Raw genomic sequence first — 15,274 nt, forward strand, 5'->3', positions numbered from 1 at the left:
GCCCACTAGCACAGCCTCCACGCCAGACCCTCTGCATTTGTGACATCCAAGCCAAATATCCCCTGGGTGGGGGCGGGCGGAGGGGGACAAGTCCCTCCCCGTTGGGAACCACTTCCGTAGGTAGAGCATTTGGCTTTGTACTTTGTGAAGCCCACACTCAACCAATAGCAGCTACTATTCTAACTCTGATTATTGTTGTCAGAAGGTTCTTGCTTTCAAGCCTAATGCTGTGTTGCTTAAATGTACCCAATGCATGATGACTTAGGAATGATCCCGGGTTTCTTTTCTTGTTTTCCCCAATCAAAGTATTTAATTTCTAACTTGGAAATCATGCTGCTGGTAAAATGGGGATTGTTTTCCTCCAGAGGAATACATATTTTCCCTAAGTTTTAAATTAGTGTTTTGGATTCTCTATGTTCCCAGTGAATGAGGTGATGGGGCAGGTACCATTTCTGAAGTGAACATCACTTGAACCATACCTGGTCAAATACAGAATTATTGAGCAATTACCGATAAAAGGTACCATGTGGTGTGCGACGAGTCTATAAGAATGTAGCCAATGCACATTTCAAATAATTATCATCCTGATTACGTGGACATGAAAACGGGACCAAGGCCGTAGAGAACACCCAGCAAAGGCAGAGACAGGACCATCTTTCCCAAATGTTTACATTTGTCTCGCTAGTTGGAATTTTATTTCTTGGAGGAAGAAGGAGTTTAATCACAATGATCATTTTACTTGGATAATTTCCATTTTCTTTAGACAGATAACTTATCACCAAAGGAGGAAACAGAGGAGGCAGAAAGAAGGTTTTCATTTGGGTCAATTTAGAGAAAATACCCGTATGAGCTTCCTAGGGTTGCTGCAATCAAGTACCATAAACTGGGTGGCTTTAAACATCAGATATTTATCCTTTCAGTGCTCTGGAGACCAAAAGTCTGAAGTCAAGGTGTTGGCAGAGCTGTGTTCCTTCCGAGGTGGAGAATCCTCTCTGGCCTCTTCCAGCTTCTGGTGGCCTCGGGCGTTCCTGGGCTTGTGACCACATGGTTCCATGTCTGCCTCTGTGTTCATGCAGGCTTCTCCCCCGTGTCTCTGTGGCTTCTCCTTTTCTGTCTCTTTTGGGAACACTCATTGGATTTCAGGCCCACCCTAATCCAGGATGATCTCATCAGGAGATCTTTACCTTAATTATATCTGCAAAGACACTTATGCTGAATATGATCACATCCTGAGGGTCTGGTGGACAAATCTTTAGGGGGGCGGTGCAAACTTCAATCCACTAAAGCATAATTTTTCTAGGTAGAGCTTTTGAAGGTCAACATGGATGGCTGATCACTATTAACATGTTAAGTGCCAGCTCTTAGCAAATGGGGGTCGTTCCCCTGTCTTGAAGCCTTCAGTTTGATCCAGGATGATCTCATCAGGAGATCTTTACCTTAATTATATCTGCAAAGACACTTATGCTGAATATGATCACATCCTGAGGGTCTGGTGGACAAATCTTTAGGGGGGCGGTGCAAACTTCAATCCACTAAAGCATAATTTTTCTAGGTAGAGCTTTTGAAGGTCAACATGGATGGCTGATCACTATTAACATGTTAAGTGCCAGCTCTTAGCAAATGGGGGTCGTTCCCCTGTCTTGAAGCCTTCAGTTTTCCTCTTAAGACTGGGGGACAAAGGACAAAACAGAGAGGAGTGTTCAAGCACCCTAGCACCTTCCTTTGGTTCACCTCTTCACGGAGCTGTGGGTGGACAGGAACCCTCTGCTGTTGGTTACAACTCCATTAGAAATGCCAAGACAAGACACTTCCTGCTGTTCCCAAGGCCCTGCTATGTCATGGTAGGCTGGAGGGAGAAAATATTCTTCTTGAAGTTCAAGCATTTCTCAACTTGCTAATGGTGGTTAATGAACTCATCAAGATGGAAACTTTAAAAATAAACAGCTGACCTTGAAACCAGAAATATAAACAGAACTTATAGTTTGTTCTCCCTGCTTTGAATATCGGTTGATGTTATCTGCGGCTGTGGAGACCTCTCTGTAAGCACTTCTGTCTTTGTGGCTGTATTGGAAATTCTCTATTATGTGACGATCTCAGTATTCTCATGTGTAAAAATGGAGGAATTTGAGCTATATGATTTTGTACGCCTTTTCCAACTAAGATATTTTTTGGCATTATACAAATCAAATTAAAATGGCACTTTAGTCATGTGCTTTCAATTTCTCTTCAGTTCTAAATTGGCCATCACTGTTTTATCTACACCTCTCTCCCTTCCATTTACCCACCCACCCATCCACCCATCTGTCCACTCATCTATCCATTCATCCATCTACCCATCCATTCGCTCATCTGTCCATCCATCCATCCATCCATCCATCCATCCATCCATCCATCCACTCATCCATCCACCCACCCACCCATCTACCCATCCATCCATCCATCCACCCACCCATTCATCCACCCATCTACCCATCCATCCATCCATCCATCCACCCATTTACCCATCCATCCACCCACCCACCCACCCATCTACCCATTCACCTATTTATCCATCCATCCATCCATCCATCCATCCATCCATCCAACCATCCATCCATCCATCCAACCATCCATCCATCCATCCATCCATCCATCCATCCATCCATCTACCCATTCACCCATTTACCCACCCACCCATCCATCCATCTGTCCACTCATCTATCCATTCATCCATCTACCCATCCATTCGCTCATCTGTCCATCCATCCATCCATCCATCCATCCATCCATCCATCCACTCATCCATCCACCCACCCACCCATCTACCCATCCATCCATCCACCCACCCATTCATCCACCCATCTATCCATCCATCCATCCATCCATCCATCCATCCATCCACCCATTCACCCATTTACCCACCCACCCATCCATCCATCTGTCCACTCATCTATCCATTCATCCATCTACCCATCCATTCGCTCATCTGTCCATCCATCCATCCATCCATCCATCCATCCATCCATCCATCCACTCATCCATCCATCCATCCATCCATCCATCCAACCATCCATCCATCCATCCATCCATCCATCCATCCATCCATCCACCCACCCATCTACCCATTCACCCATTTACCCATCCATCCATCCATCCATCCATCCACCCATTTTCCCATCCACCCACCCACCCATTCAACTGTCCATGCAGACATGTTTCCTACTATCCCTCCCTCCCTTCCTTCCTCCCTCCCACTCTACCTCTCTTTCTTCATCCATCTCTTTTTATCCATGTTTCCTCCCTTCCAACCATCTGTCCATCTCTCCATCCATCTGTTCTTTCCTTCCTCCCTCCATTCAACCAGCTATGGTTCATCCATGTTTCCTTCCTCCCTCTCTTCTATGCAACTATCTATCCATTCATGTTTCTTTCCTTCCATCCACCCACCTCTCTAGTACACAGATTTAAGTCGCCTGCTGTGTACCAGGCACAGTGGTAGTAGGTTCTGAGGGTACAGTGGTGAATAAGGCAGTTGAGCAGAAGGGGCCCCAGGTTTATGTGACCTAACGCTTATGCAGTTTGGGGGTCCCTCTTTAAAAGGACACACACTCACAGATACAAAATTTCTAGGGCTTTCCCACGGCTTCTGAAGGTGCCCATGGGAGCGAGAGACCCTGAAGCTTAAGCTTTGTTGGCTTCTGGATGAATCCCCCTTTGCAGATGTGGCCTCCCAACTCTCTTGGAGCTCAGATTCTGGTGTCACCTGATGAGGGCTGAGCCTTTCAGGCAGGAATTTAGGTAAACGTGGCTTGAACCCCTAAGACCACACCTGGGAGAAATGTAGAGTCTTCTCTTTAGCTTCCTTCATGTCAATCTCCTTCGTTTGTTTCCGTTAAAGACTCATTTGTAGCAAGCATTTGATGAATATGGCAACTTCAGAAGTTCCTAGAACACCCCATTGTGCTTTGCACAGTCTCTTGCCCCCTTCTTGCCTGCCTCCCCTGTCCTGCCTCTTCTTTTCCTGCCCCTCCAACAACCACCCTTGTGGGGCAGCTTCACCCCCCTCAGGCTCCTGGGACCTTTGCTTCTGTCCCAATCGGATTTGTCAATTAATTTATCCCAGAAGATAGGAGTTTCCCTGAGGGAAATTCACAGGCTTGCCGCAGGAGAGTATTTTCTCCACCTCCTTATACCGAGTGAACACCAAGATCATTCTGTCGAGGCGAGAGGGGGCCAGGAAAGGGGATCTGTGGTGCAGGCTCACCTCAGTTTTCCCATCCCAAAGAATGGGAACAATACACGTGAAGCTGTTTTGAGAGCCTGGGGGGTACGTGAGGTTCCCCATGGGGTCCACGGGGTGCAGCCTCAAGAACAACAAAGAGCTCGTCATTTCAGATGCTTCCCATGCCTCAGTGTCCGGGGAACGAATGCTCTTTGGACCAGCTTCTGGACTGCCTGAAGCTCTGTAAGCCCTCAATTTCCAGTCACCATGCTCAGAAAAGTCTGATTCATCTGCATTCCATTTTGCTGGTGTTTTGTTTCATTTTGTTTTTGCTATTGTGTCGGCACCTTCCAACTCTGCTGGGGCAGGACTTGCTCTTTGTTTAAAGCTCGCCATCATCCACAGAGCTGCGGAGCATTGTCTGTGTGGCCTTACATAAGTAACGGCAGAAATAACCAGAGAAACTTAGCTCCCGAGTAGCTCTTTTCATCATCAAAGCATTCTGAAAATATGAGCTAATTAATCAACAAGACAGGATGCCATAGTCAATAAGTACACTTTGAGCAAAGCAGCCACAGTGTTTTAGGGTGGGAGTTCTTGGCGAGTTTGCAGATGCTGTTGGGTGGGTCTGCTCTAATGGGTACTTGGCTAGCTCCGGGAGTCAGGCAGGAGCGGGCCCAGGCTGCCACTGGGCATGCTCGGTGATTCCCTCTGCTGTGCCCCAGATGGGACCCCCTTACCCATCTGCCCTGGCCGCCAGGACAAATTTTTTCATCTCCTGCAGCATTTGGAGGTCCCAAATGGGGCCCCCAAAGTCCGGAGTGAACGTGTTTGCCTCCAGGTTGCCCCCAGACCATACGTCACCCCAGCCTGAAACTCGTCCACGGTGCAGCTCAGCCACATCAGGTCCCAGGGAGGCTGAGCCCAGAGCAAACCTGTCTGTTTCTTTTCACCTTGATTTACCAGGCATCCAGTCCCGTTATCTTTGTGACGTGCAATCTGGTTCAAGCTCAAGTATCTTCCAGTTGCCTGGGACGACTGTTACCCAAAGACACGGGCGCGGCCTCAGAGGTTCCATGTGAGGGTCACTGTGAGCATCTGTATGACCCGGGAGGGGACACATGGCTGATGGTCCCACAGCCAGGACACGGGGGAGGGGCTCCCGGTGATGCCCCGCCTTCCATAACTAACCTGTGATTCCTAGAGAACACCCCGTCCCCACCCCAGAGTTTGATTATAAAACAACATGCGTAATTTGATTATAAAACTCGATCCCCCAAAACGCTGCGTCCTAAAACCCCCCGCATTTATTACAGACGCTCATTTCCAGGAGTCTTCTGTGCTGCCATATACAAGGCAAGACACGAGAGGAACCACTGAAGTGTTGGGAAACATCCAACGTCAGAATCTTTAAAACCCACGCGTCGTAACCCTCAAGAAGCTACAACCTGCATTTTCAAAGAGGGTCATCTCCGCCAGGGTCACCCGCTAGACACAAAGCTCAACAGTGTGTGCACTGGGGCTGTTTGTCCATGTTGAGCTGCACATCTGCCTCTCCAGATGTGTCTTTCACTCCCACCCCTGGGCACACGCTCCATGCAGTGAAACACGGGTCCCTCTGTCTGCACTGTCCCTCCGCGGAGTCCCACCCTGCCCTGCGTGCCCAGCTGAACGTCCACATCCTTGAGAAAGGCTTCTCTGCACTCTGCGGTCACGGTCATTCCTCCCTCCAGGTCATTGCTGACCCTCCAGGTCCTGCTCCACCTGTTCTGGCGCCAGCCACACCCCCCTCGAGTGGGGTGATGTGTCCTCACTCCAGTGGCTCTTTCTGGATTGGGAGCCTCCTGAGGGCTGAGCCCCCGTCTCCTTTATGGCCACCCCGGCTCTGGTGCCACCCACAGGGGCTCCGGAAGGAGGGGTCCTGGGGCGCACTGTGGGGCGCATCGTCCCTACCCGGTTTCTGCCTCCCCTCGCCCTCACCCCCACCCAGCTGGTCGCTCAGATGCTTGGGGCCATTTTGTCTCACAGGTCCAGAGGGCGAGCTGCTGTTTCCTTGACAACCCTTCACACGTGGGTATTTGAGGTCACGCCTGCACAAAGGACCGAGCGAGCCTGCCACATCCACACGCGTGTTTTCTGCGTCTGTAACACGTTTTGTTGCCATAACATCCGAAAGTGCATCTGCCGGTACTCGAGCTCACGCAACTTCGGCTGCCTTCTGACCCCCTAAAGGCGGTGTTAGAGGCTCTGTTCACGACGATTTCTCATGTCTCTCTAGGAAATTGAAGCTGGGTCCTTTGAACTTTTTTTTAAAGATTTTTTTTTTTAAGGATTCAGAAAGGTAAAAATAGGATGATACCTCCCTGCCTTAGGGAAGCGACTAAATGAAACAGAGTTCTACCCTCTAAATAGTGTTGCACGGCGAGTGTCTACTTCTGTGTTGAAGCAGGGCTCTCCGCTGTTGCTGGAGAAAACGGACTTTCCTTGTGACCTCGTATCCAGCCTGCGCGCCTCCGACCCCAAGCTTCCCACCTACCTGCCAAAGGCATGTCCTCATCCCGTGTGGCCTTTGCCAATTTGTTAAAAAGTGACACTTGTGGGGCTTTCTCCGCGCGTCTACCAGTGATAAGCTCTGAAAATTACTTTTTCGAGTCAGCGCGTGATGTCCTTACTTCCCCTGGACTGTGGGCGATGGGTTAGCAATTTCTGCCTGTTGGTCTTCTTCGAAAGAGGAGAATTCAGGGCTGTGTTTATAAATTTAAATGGGGGGTTTTCAAAAGGGCATAAATTATGCACATCTCCTAAAAGTCTCCTGATCTGAAAGTCAACTTGTGTTCGTACCTATTACTCCCCTCCTATCTCCCTGTGGTCCTTACTCCGACAGAACAAGACCCCCCCCTCTCTCTGTGGACGCATCAGCTTCTTTCCTGCCTCCGGGGCTCTTTCTCCCCTCAGTTCTCAGAATAGGACTTGGCCAAGAGTAGACACCCAGAAGCTGTTTGCTGAGTGATGAGTAGACCTCACAGAATCGAGAGAAGGCCTTGGGGTGTAGGAGAGCAAGTGTGCTTAGTTGGCTAAGACCCGTGTTCAAATCCTGACCCCAGCTCTTCCTAGCAAAGTTCTTGGGCAAATTGCTCAGCGTCAAGGAACATCAGCCTTCCTCACCTGGAAAGACGGATAACAGTACCAGGTCTGACGTGAAGGCCGATGGGACCAATGGGGAATTGACGTGTGGGTGCTGTGGAAAAGGCCAGGCAAAGGGGAGGCGTATGATTCACATATAACTGAGTCCTAAACCGGAGAGAGATTCCTGGGGAAATGATGAATGGTGCCTAGTAGACTATATTTCATTTTGGGTGTTTGTAAAAAGTGGCTTTCGGGATCGGCGATGGGAGGAAAGTGCCACTCCTTGATCTTCGCTGTATAGCGCAGTTGGGCTGGCTGAAGACAAGAAGCGTTCGTTGTGTGGTCTGGGGGTGGTCCTGGGTCCTGAGTACCTATAGGAGGGGCAGGGGTACCCAGCATCTCCAAGCGGCCTGGCCAGCATGGGGCAATGTATCCTCATCCAGACTCCATTGAATGTCACTGACTTTGTGCTGGGCACTGGGCTCGCCACGGAGAGGGAAGCCTGACCCTCGGTCTGCCTGGGCCTCGCTGGGTTGGCGTATAGCCAGCACACCTCTACCTGGTGCGTCTGCCGGTGTCTGTCCCGTTTGTCCGTGCTGGTGCCATACAGAATGTTAACGATGTTGGATATCACCCCACACGTAGGTGATGCCACATTCTAATAGTGTCAGATCCTCAGTGGAAGAGGGGGCCTGCCAGACCCGGGGGACAGCAGGTGTCGACTGGTCAGGGTGGGAGGGGCCTCTTGAGGACAGCACAGTGAAAGGGACGACAATTGGCTGTCAACCAATGAGAAGGATAGGGAGCACCATAATAAAAACGTACATAGAGTACTATTCCCCCATCCATCCACACATTTGTCCGTCCATCCGTTTGTCTATCCAGCAAACATGGTCTGAGGCACCATGTCCAATGTGGATACCAGAAAACCAAGATTCTGTCTGCATCCTCAAGGCCTCACGGCTCAGTGGACGGAGACAGTCACTCACTCACTCGATCTTTGCGAAAATGCTCTCGGAGCTCAAAGTCAGGGAAGACTGCGTCTGTTGGTGAGTGTGTTAAGTGGGGGCCGGGGAAGGATTTGGGAGCATTGGTGTCTTTGAGAAGAACCTTGAAAGCCAAGGATGGGCAGGATTCAGGTTGTGGGGAAGGAGGAAGGGAAGACAATTCAGAGGAAGGCATGAACGGGCAAAGGCAGGAAGGCGGGACCTTATGGGCACGTTTGGGGACCAGAGGGGACCTAGGTTTGCCTGGACAGCAGGATACTAGGGTCCCTACAGAGGAGAAGTGGGAGACCATGGCGAACACTCAAGTGGGGCATCCCATGTACTAAGCCCTTTGTATCCATTACTACACTTAACCCTTGCTCTAGCTCTAGGAAGGGGAGCTGCCATCCCCCTCTCCCTTGCTTCACAGTGACAACACTGAGACACCTGCTCAAGGCTAAACAGCTGGTACGATCCCAGTGACTCTGACATTTAAATCCAGATGCTATGGATTGAATTGTCCCTCTCAAGTTCATAGGGTGCAGCCCTAGCCCTCAACATGATGGTATTTGGGAGGTAGGGCGCTTTGGGGAGGTAATTAGGGTCAAAGGAGGTCATGAGGGTGGGACACCCATGGTGGAATTTGTGTCCTTATAAGAAGAGGGAGAGAGAGATTGCACTCTCTCCGCCATGTGAGGACACGGCGAGAAGGCAAGCCGGGGAGAAAAGCCAGGAACCAATATGGAGTGGGGGGGATACCTCGATCTTGGGCTTCTTAGCCTCCCAGACTGAGAATTAACTCTCTATTATTTAAACGCCATAGTCTGTGATGTTTCGTTATAGCAGCCCAAGCTAATACACTAGGTTTGTCTGAGCCTGCTGACTCTTCTCAGCCAGTCTGGGGCCACCCCAGGTGTGGGGCCCTCGACAGATGTCCCCAGGCCCCTTTACTGACCACCGACCGCCATCGAAAGTTCCATTCATCCTCTTCCTTGGGATGCACTTGGCCTTGGGGCTCCTTTGAGCTCTCGGACCACCCCCAGACAATGCTGAGCATTTCTTTTTGTCAGAGCCAGGAGGCCAAGCCCAGGCCTCAAAGTCCAGGCCCTCCCCTGGGCTGGCTTCCCTCCGGGCAGCCACCACTCTTTAAAAGAACGCTTTCTCCTTGTTATTTTCACGCCAAGGTTATCTGCTCAAGTATGTACCGAGTAAATGAGGTTGTTTGGCTTATGGATACAAATAGATACTGCTTTTTTGACTTGCAAAATGAATTCCACCGTGACTGGCTCAAACTTAAGTATGCTAATGCTCAATGAACCAGTTGTCTATTTATTTCTGTTTGTGCCTGCAGACCCATTAGCAACTTTTTCTTGTTTTCTTTGAGAATATTAAACGGTTCCAACATATTCTAAAAATTAGTTGATTAGCTTGTTAGGGCATATTTTAACTGCTAGCTCCGCCGAACCAAAGGAGAAAATGAAGGTAATTTTGTTTGCAAGGAATGTATGATTCGGAGCTGACTGTTGAAAGATGTGCCACGTCAACGTAATGAGGGAGTGTAATATCTTAGTTTGCATCAAGATGGAAATAACCGTGCGCTTTGACAGACCTGATGCTGAAGGCATCACCCGCCTGCTCATTATGCATTCTGGCTCTGATTATGAAAAATAGTGTGTTTTCTTTTAAAGAGGAATTCACATTATCCATCAAACCACTCCAATTATTTCCGAACGGGATCACAGTGAAATAGACACGGGGGCTTTCCAGCTAGGACCGCGCCTGATAGGCAGGCAGATCTTCAAGGGTGTGATATTTTTATTTCATGACAGTTGCTAGTATTAATTAGGAACACTAACGAAGTATTTTGTGTGGGGTACCCAGACAACCTGGCTTTCCCTGCTATCATCCGGATCTTTATTATTTTGCTTTAATGAGCCCTGTCTTAAATAATATCAGTGCACTTCTAATGATACCTCTCATCCAGCCTGATATTCCAATGCTTCTCTGAGAGGGTTGTCATAGCAGGGAAATAAAGAAAGGAAAGGAGTGGAAAAAAAAAAAAAAGACAACAGGAAAATCCTAGCCTGTGATGAGCGAAACCAAAACAGGAGTATGAAAACAAAATGACGCTCATTGCAACGGGGAAGTGTTTCCTTGAGAGTGTGTATGTGTGTGTGTGTGTGTGTGAGTGTGCGCGTGTGCACACGAGATCTCTCTGTGTGGGTGACACGTGGGTTTGGAGATGACTCACTTGTTATTTTTATCCCGGTCTTGCAGATAAGTTAGAAGAAAAGTCCAGGGGTCAGAACGGCGGCTTGTGGGCCTCACGCTGTCCCCCACCGGACTGCCAGCTGCTTGAGGAAGGGCATGTGGGGCTCGTGTGTGTTTCCGGTAGGTTATCCCTCGGACCTCATGCGAGGTTGGCCCTCAGGATGTGTTTGCTGAGCGGACTCCGGAAAGAAAGGAGCTTTCTCCTTTGAGTTTAAAACCTGCATTTACACACCTGGAGAGCACACAGAAGCCCACACTCTTCTTGAACGAAACACAGTGAAAAACCAGTAAGAGGCATGATGGACGCTGAGTACGCGGGTGGGAATCACTTAGACCCGGACACGCTTCCGACGTGACCTTGGGCGCATTGCACCACGTTTTCGATCGTCAATTTCCTATAGAACAAGCGGGGGTGGGAATTAGCCACAGTGTGGGGAAGCCGTGGGTGGAGGATGGCATTCCAGCCTTGGTGGGTGATGGCTCAGTAAACGCTTGCTGCATGAACGAGTTGGGGGAAGACGGCCGCTCCTCTTGGTGACCTTCCCCTTGAATCCCCCAGCACGGGGGCACATTGACTGAAATGGTTTGGATGGTTGTGTTGTTCCAGCAGTGGAACTGCTGGGTGGTCTGGGGTGTGGGTGTGGGTTTGTACGGACCTGCAGGTGCATTCCCTCACGGCTCCCGAACGGGTAGCGGGGTTGTCATTTTCACCACGAGATATACACTTATCAAGTGCAAACTCAAGACCTCTCTGTCCATGGATGCTGGACCCCGGCCAGCGCCCCCGTAAGTGCTGCTGCTCCCCAGCCCCACCACTCACCCTCTCACCCACACTTCGCCTCACCCGGGGCTTCCGGGGTTGAGGGAGCTCTGGCCTCTGTGAAGCAGGTGGCGATACCCCTTCGGACGCAGACCCTCGTCTCCCCTGAATGGATCATATGGGTGTGAGGGATTCCCTGTTCCCGGAGTACCGCTGCTTGGGGCCGGGACACAGGCCAGGGCAGATCAGAAGCACTAGGAGGTGAAGCCAGAAGGCCTGGGATCGCAGCCAGCCTGGAGAGAGATGTAGAGATTTGTCTGGCAAACGCTGGGGCTGAGAGCTTGAGCCTTGATGTTCTCGCATAACATATTCTGTGGGTCCCAGAGACCTAGGCCAGTTGTCTGTACTTACATTTTCATGGATGCACTGGTTCAAAACATGGGGTACCTACAATCTGCCCAGAATGCACAGGATAAGGCTCAGTTTCTGCCCTTCAGGAACTTGCAGTCCAGTGGGAGAAGTAAGACACACTGTGTAACCCAAGTCAGAAATGGTCAGTGACTTAGACAGGCCTTCTCTGGTGCTGCCTTGGTTCTGAGCCTGGGGGGATCATAGGCAGCTGGGGGGAATCAAGGAGGGCTTCTTAGAAGAGGTGGCTTTGTATTCATTCAACAGCAAGCATTTCCTGGGGCGCCTGGGTGGCTCAGCCGGTGGAGCATCCGACCTGGGCTCAGGTCATGAACTTGCGCTCTGTGGGTCCGAGCCCCACGTCGGGCGCTGTGCTGACCGCTCAGAGCCTGGAGCCTGCTTCGGATTCTGTGTCTCCCTCTCTCTGCCCCTCCCCCACTCGCACTCAGTCTCTCAAAAACGAATAAACGTTAAAAAAAGATAAAAAAGAAAACCAATAAGCATCTCCTGAGCACGTCTCTTAAGGCTCCCTACCTGCCATAAGGTCTGGGCTAGAAGGTCCCTGTGCTTACGGAGCTCACATCGTCGCGGAGGTGAGGCCCAGCGGCAGACAATGAACAAGCCAATGAGTAAATGCAAAGGACCCTTGGCAGGGAGTGATGAGTTCAGAGAATGAAGATGTCCGGGGCCTTGATGAATGTGTAGAAGTGGGTCCTTGGAGGAAAGGATGGCAGGGTGCTCCAGGCAGAGTGTCCTGAGGGAAGAACCCTGGAGGAGAACAGGGGCGCAGAAGAGTAGACAGAAGACAGGAGGTGGGAAGGGGGGCCGGGAAGAACGTGAACACCAGGCTCAGGAGTATACATCTTAGCCAGGCGCAGTAGGGAGCCAAGACAGGTAGTCGAGCGGAGGAGTGCGTGATGAGAGCCAGATGTGCTTTAGGGAGCACAGCAGAGCGGCAGTGTGCGGGACGGAAAAATTGGACTGTGGCTGGAAGGGAGAGACCCACGGGAGGGTGCTGAGATGCCCAGGGATGGAGGAGTGAAGGGGATGAAAGCCATGGCCACCGGAGGCGGCATGGGGTCATTTGCACAGGGGGGGGGCATGGTGGCTTCTGCATGGGGAAGGGCAGGACAGATGCAGGGGGGAGTGGGAGGGGGTCAGGGGAAGGTGGCGCAGGGCGGAGTACTTCAGCAGTAGGACCCGTCCGCCTTTCCACGGCATCTTTCCTCTTCTGATCCTACCAATGCTTGGCGACCCCCAGAGGGACAGGGTACGAATGGACGGCTAGCATTTCTCAGTGCACTTAGGCTGCAGGGTGAGATTTCCCAGCGCCTGTGCCTCCTCTGTGGCCGCATCCACACCGCGCTTGAAACTACAGCTTTTTGATGGGGTTGCCGGATCCAGCAAATGGAAATACAGGATGCTCCATTAAATTTGATTTTCAGGGGCAGAAAAAGAAAAAAAAAAAAAAAAAAAAGGGATAATTTTGTAGTATAAGTATATCCCGCCCACTATTTGGGGGTATACTCAGACTAAAAATTGTTTGCTGTTTATATGAAATGCAAATTTCCTGGGTGTGCTGTTATTTGACCAGGCAACCCTAGTCTTTGGTAACCATTGATAAGAAGAAGCTGCCAGCTGTGTCCTAAGAAACAATGCTTGTGTGTGTGTGTGTGTGTGACACAGAGAGAGAGAGAGATCATGTCTTAGTTTTCGGAATGGAAACAACAATTCTGAACGACTTGAACTGGAAGATGTTTGGACGGAAAGGGCACCGCACTGCTGTCTCCACGGCCAGTCCGACTGGCCGGGGAAATCCTGCTCACTGGACAGTGTGTCGGCTTAGAGGCCGTGGTCTCTGTGGGATCCTTCATTGACAGGGCTCCTCCTTCCCAGGAGCCGCCGGGGCCACACGTCAGGGAGGATCCGACGATGTCACCTGCACGCTTCCGACTGCAAGAACCCGGGTGCTGATGACCGTCTGGCTCCCCTGGTCCAGCTGCCTCCCTTGTGTCGACAGGAAGACTCAGCACTTGTGGGGATCGCACATGATGTGTCCCGTGTCCGGGCGTCTGTGATTTGTACGAGCGGGAGCAGGATCCTGCCGGGCGGTCAGCAGGCAAAGCTGGCCTCGGGGGACACCTACGTGTTCTCAGGACCTACTGGGTTCATCCCCCCTGAGGTGATGCAGGCAAAACAGCTTCTGGAAGCTCTGGGTCCGACTTGTTCCGGCGTGTTGCCATTACTACGGGGAGACTACGAAGGCCAGCCCCACGGCAGGCACCTGCAGTTCTGGGCGCTGAGGACCGTGACGTCTCTGGCAGTGGGTGTTGGGGGTGGATGGCACCTGGATCGAGGAACTTGGTTTCGTGTTCCAGGGATGTCTGGGTATCAGTTCCCGGAGACGGTTTTCCTTCTGCCGAGAAAAGGCTTCCTCCCCTCCTACTCTGGAAAGTTCCACAGTGCTTTCAATTATCCACATGGGTCTCTCCCTCCCGCCTGATCCCTTTTGGCCTGTCTCGTACCAAATTCTGCTTGGAGTTGGCTGTGGGGGCACAAAGATGATGCCGAAAGTCTACTGGAGCTCTGCTAAGCTGGGACACGTGTTCCTAAACTGGGGGGACTTTAGATTTTTTTTTTAATGTTTATTCATTTTTGAGAGAGAGACAGAGCGTGAGTGGGGGAGGGGCCAAGAGAGAGGGAGACACAGAATTCGAAGCAGGCTCCGGGCTCTGAGCTGTCAGCACAGAGCCCGGCGCGGGGCTCGAACCCACAGACCGCGAGATCATGACCTGAGCTGAAGTCGGACGCTCAACCGACTGAGCCACCCAGGCGCCCCTGGGGGGTATTTCTTAAAAAAAAAAAAAAAAAAAAAAAAAAGGATTGTCATGATCATTTCCTCCCTCAAAATTCAAAAAGGCAGCCCTTGAAGGCCCGACCTTGGGAAGAGTCAGAGATGGTCCTAGAACGTGCACCTGAGAGCCAGCCAGACCTGGATGTGAGCCCCGCGCCCACCCCCCCCCCCACCCCCCCCCCCCCCCCCGCTCCTGCGACTCTCCTCAGGGGCTCTATGACTTTGGGGCATGCACGTGACCTCTGCGTGCTTCAGTGACCTCATCTCTCCAGGCCCGGAGAAGCGGCTGAGAGCGTGGCGGTAAGACCAGTGGCCCTCGGCGGGCACCCAGGAGCCCAGAGAGCATCACCACGTGCCACGTGCTGTTTAAGCGCTTTGCACACATCAGGCTCACGTAATTCTCAGCGTGGTGCTGTGGCTGTGGTTCTACCCATTTTGCAGGTGAGGAACCTGAAGGAGAGGCGTTCGTTCTTTCTCCTCCTGGATTAGGATCTGGCAGGAGGCACCGACGGTCCCCCTAAGTGGAGTGCGCTGGTAAGCCTCGCCAAAGGGCTACAGAAGGTACTGGGAGAAGGCGCGGGGGTGGGACTCAGATTAGCGGCGGTGGGGAGGCTTTTGGCAGTGGTGGGTTTCAAGCGGGGACTTTGAAAATCCAGTGGAGTGTCGCT

Source organism: Panthera tigris, chromosome D2 (assembly GCF_018350195.1).
Source record: "Panthera tigris isolate Pti1 chromosome D2, P.tigris_Pti1_mat1.1, whole genome shotgun sequence".
Taxonomy (NCBI): domain Eukaryota; kingdom Metazoa; phylum Chordata; class Mammalia; order Carnivora; family Felidae; genus Panthera; species Panthera tigris.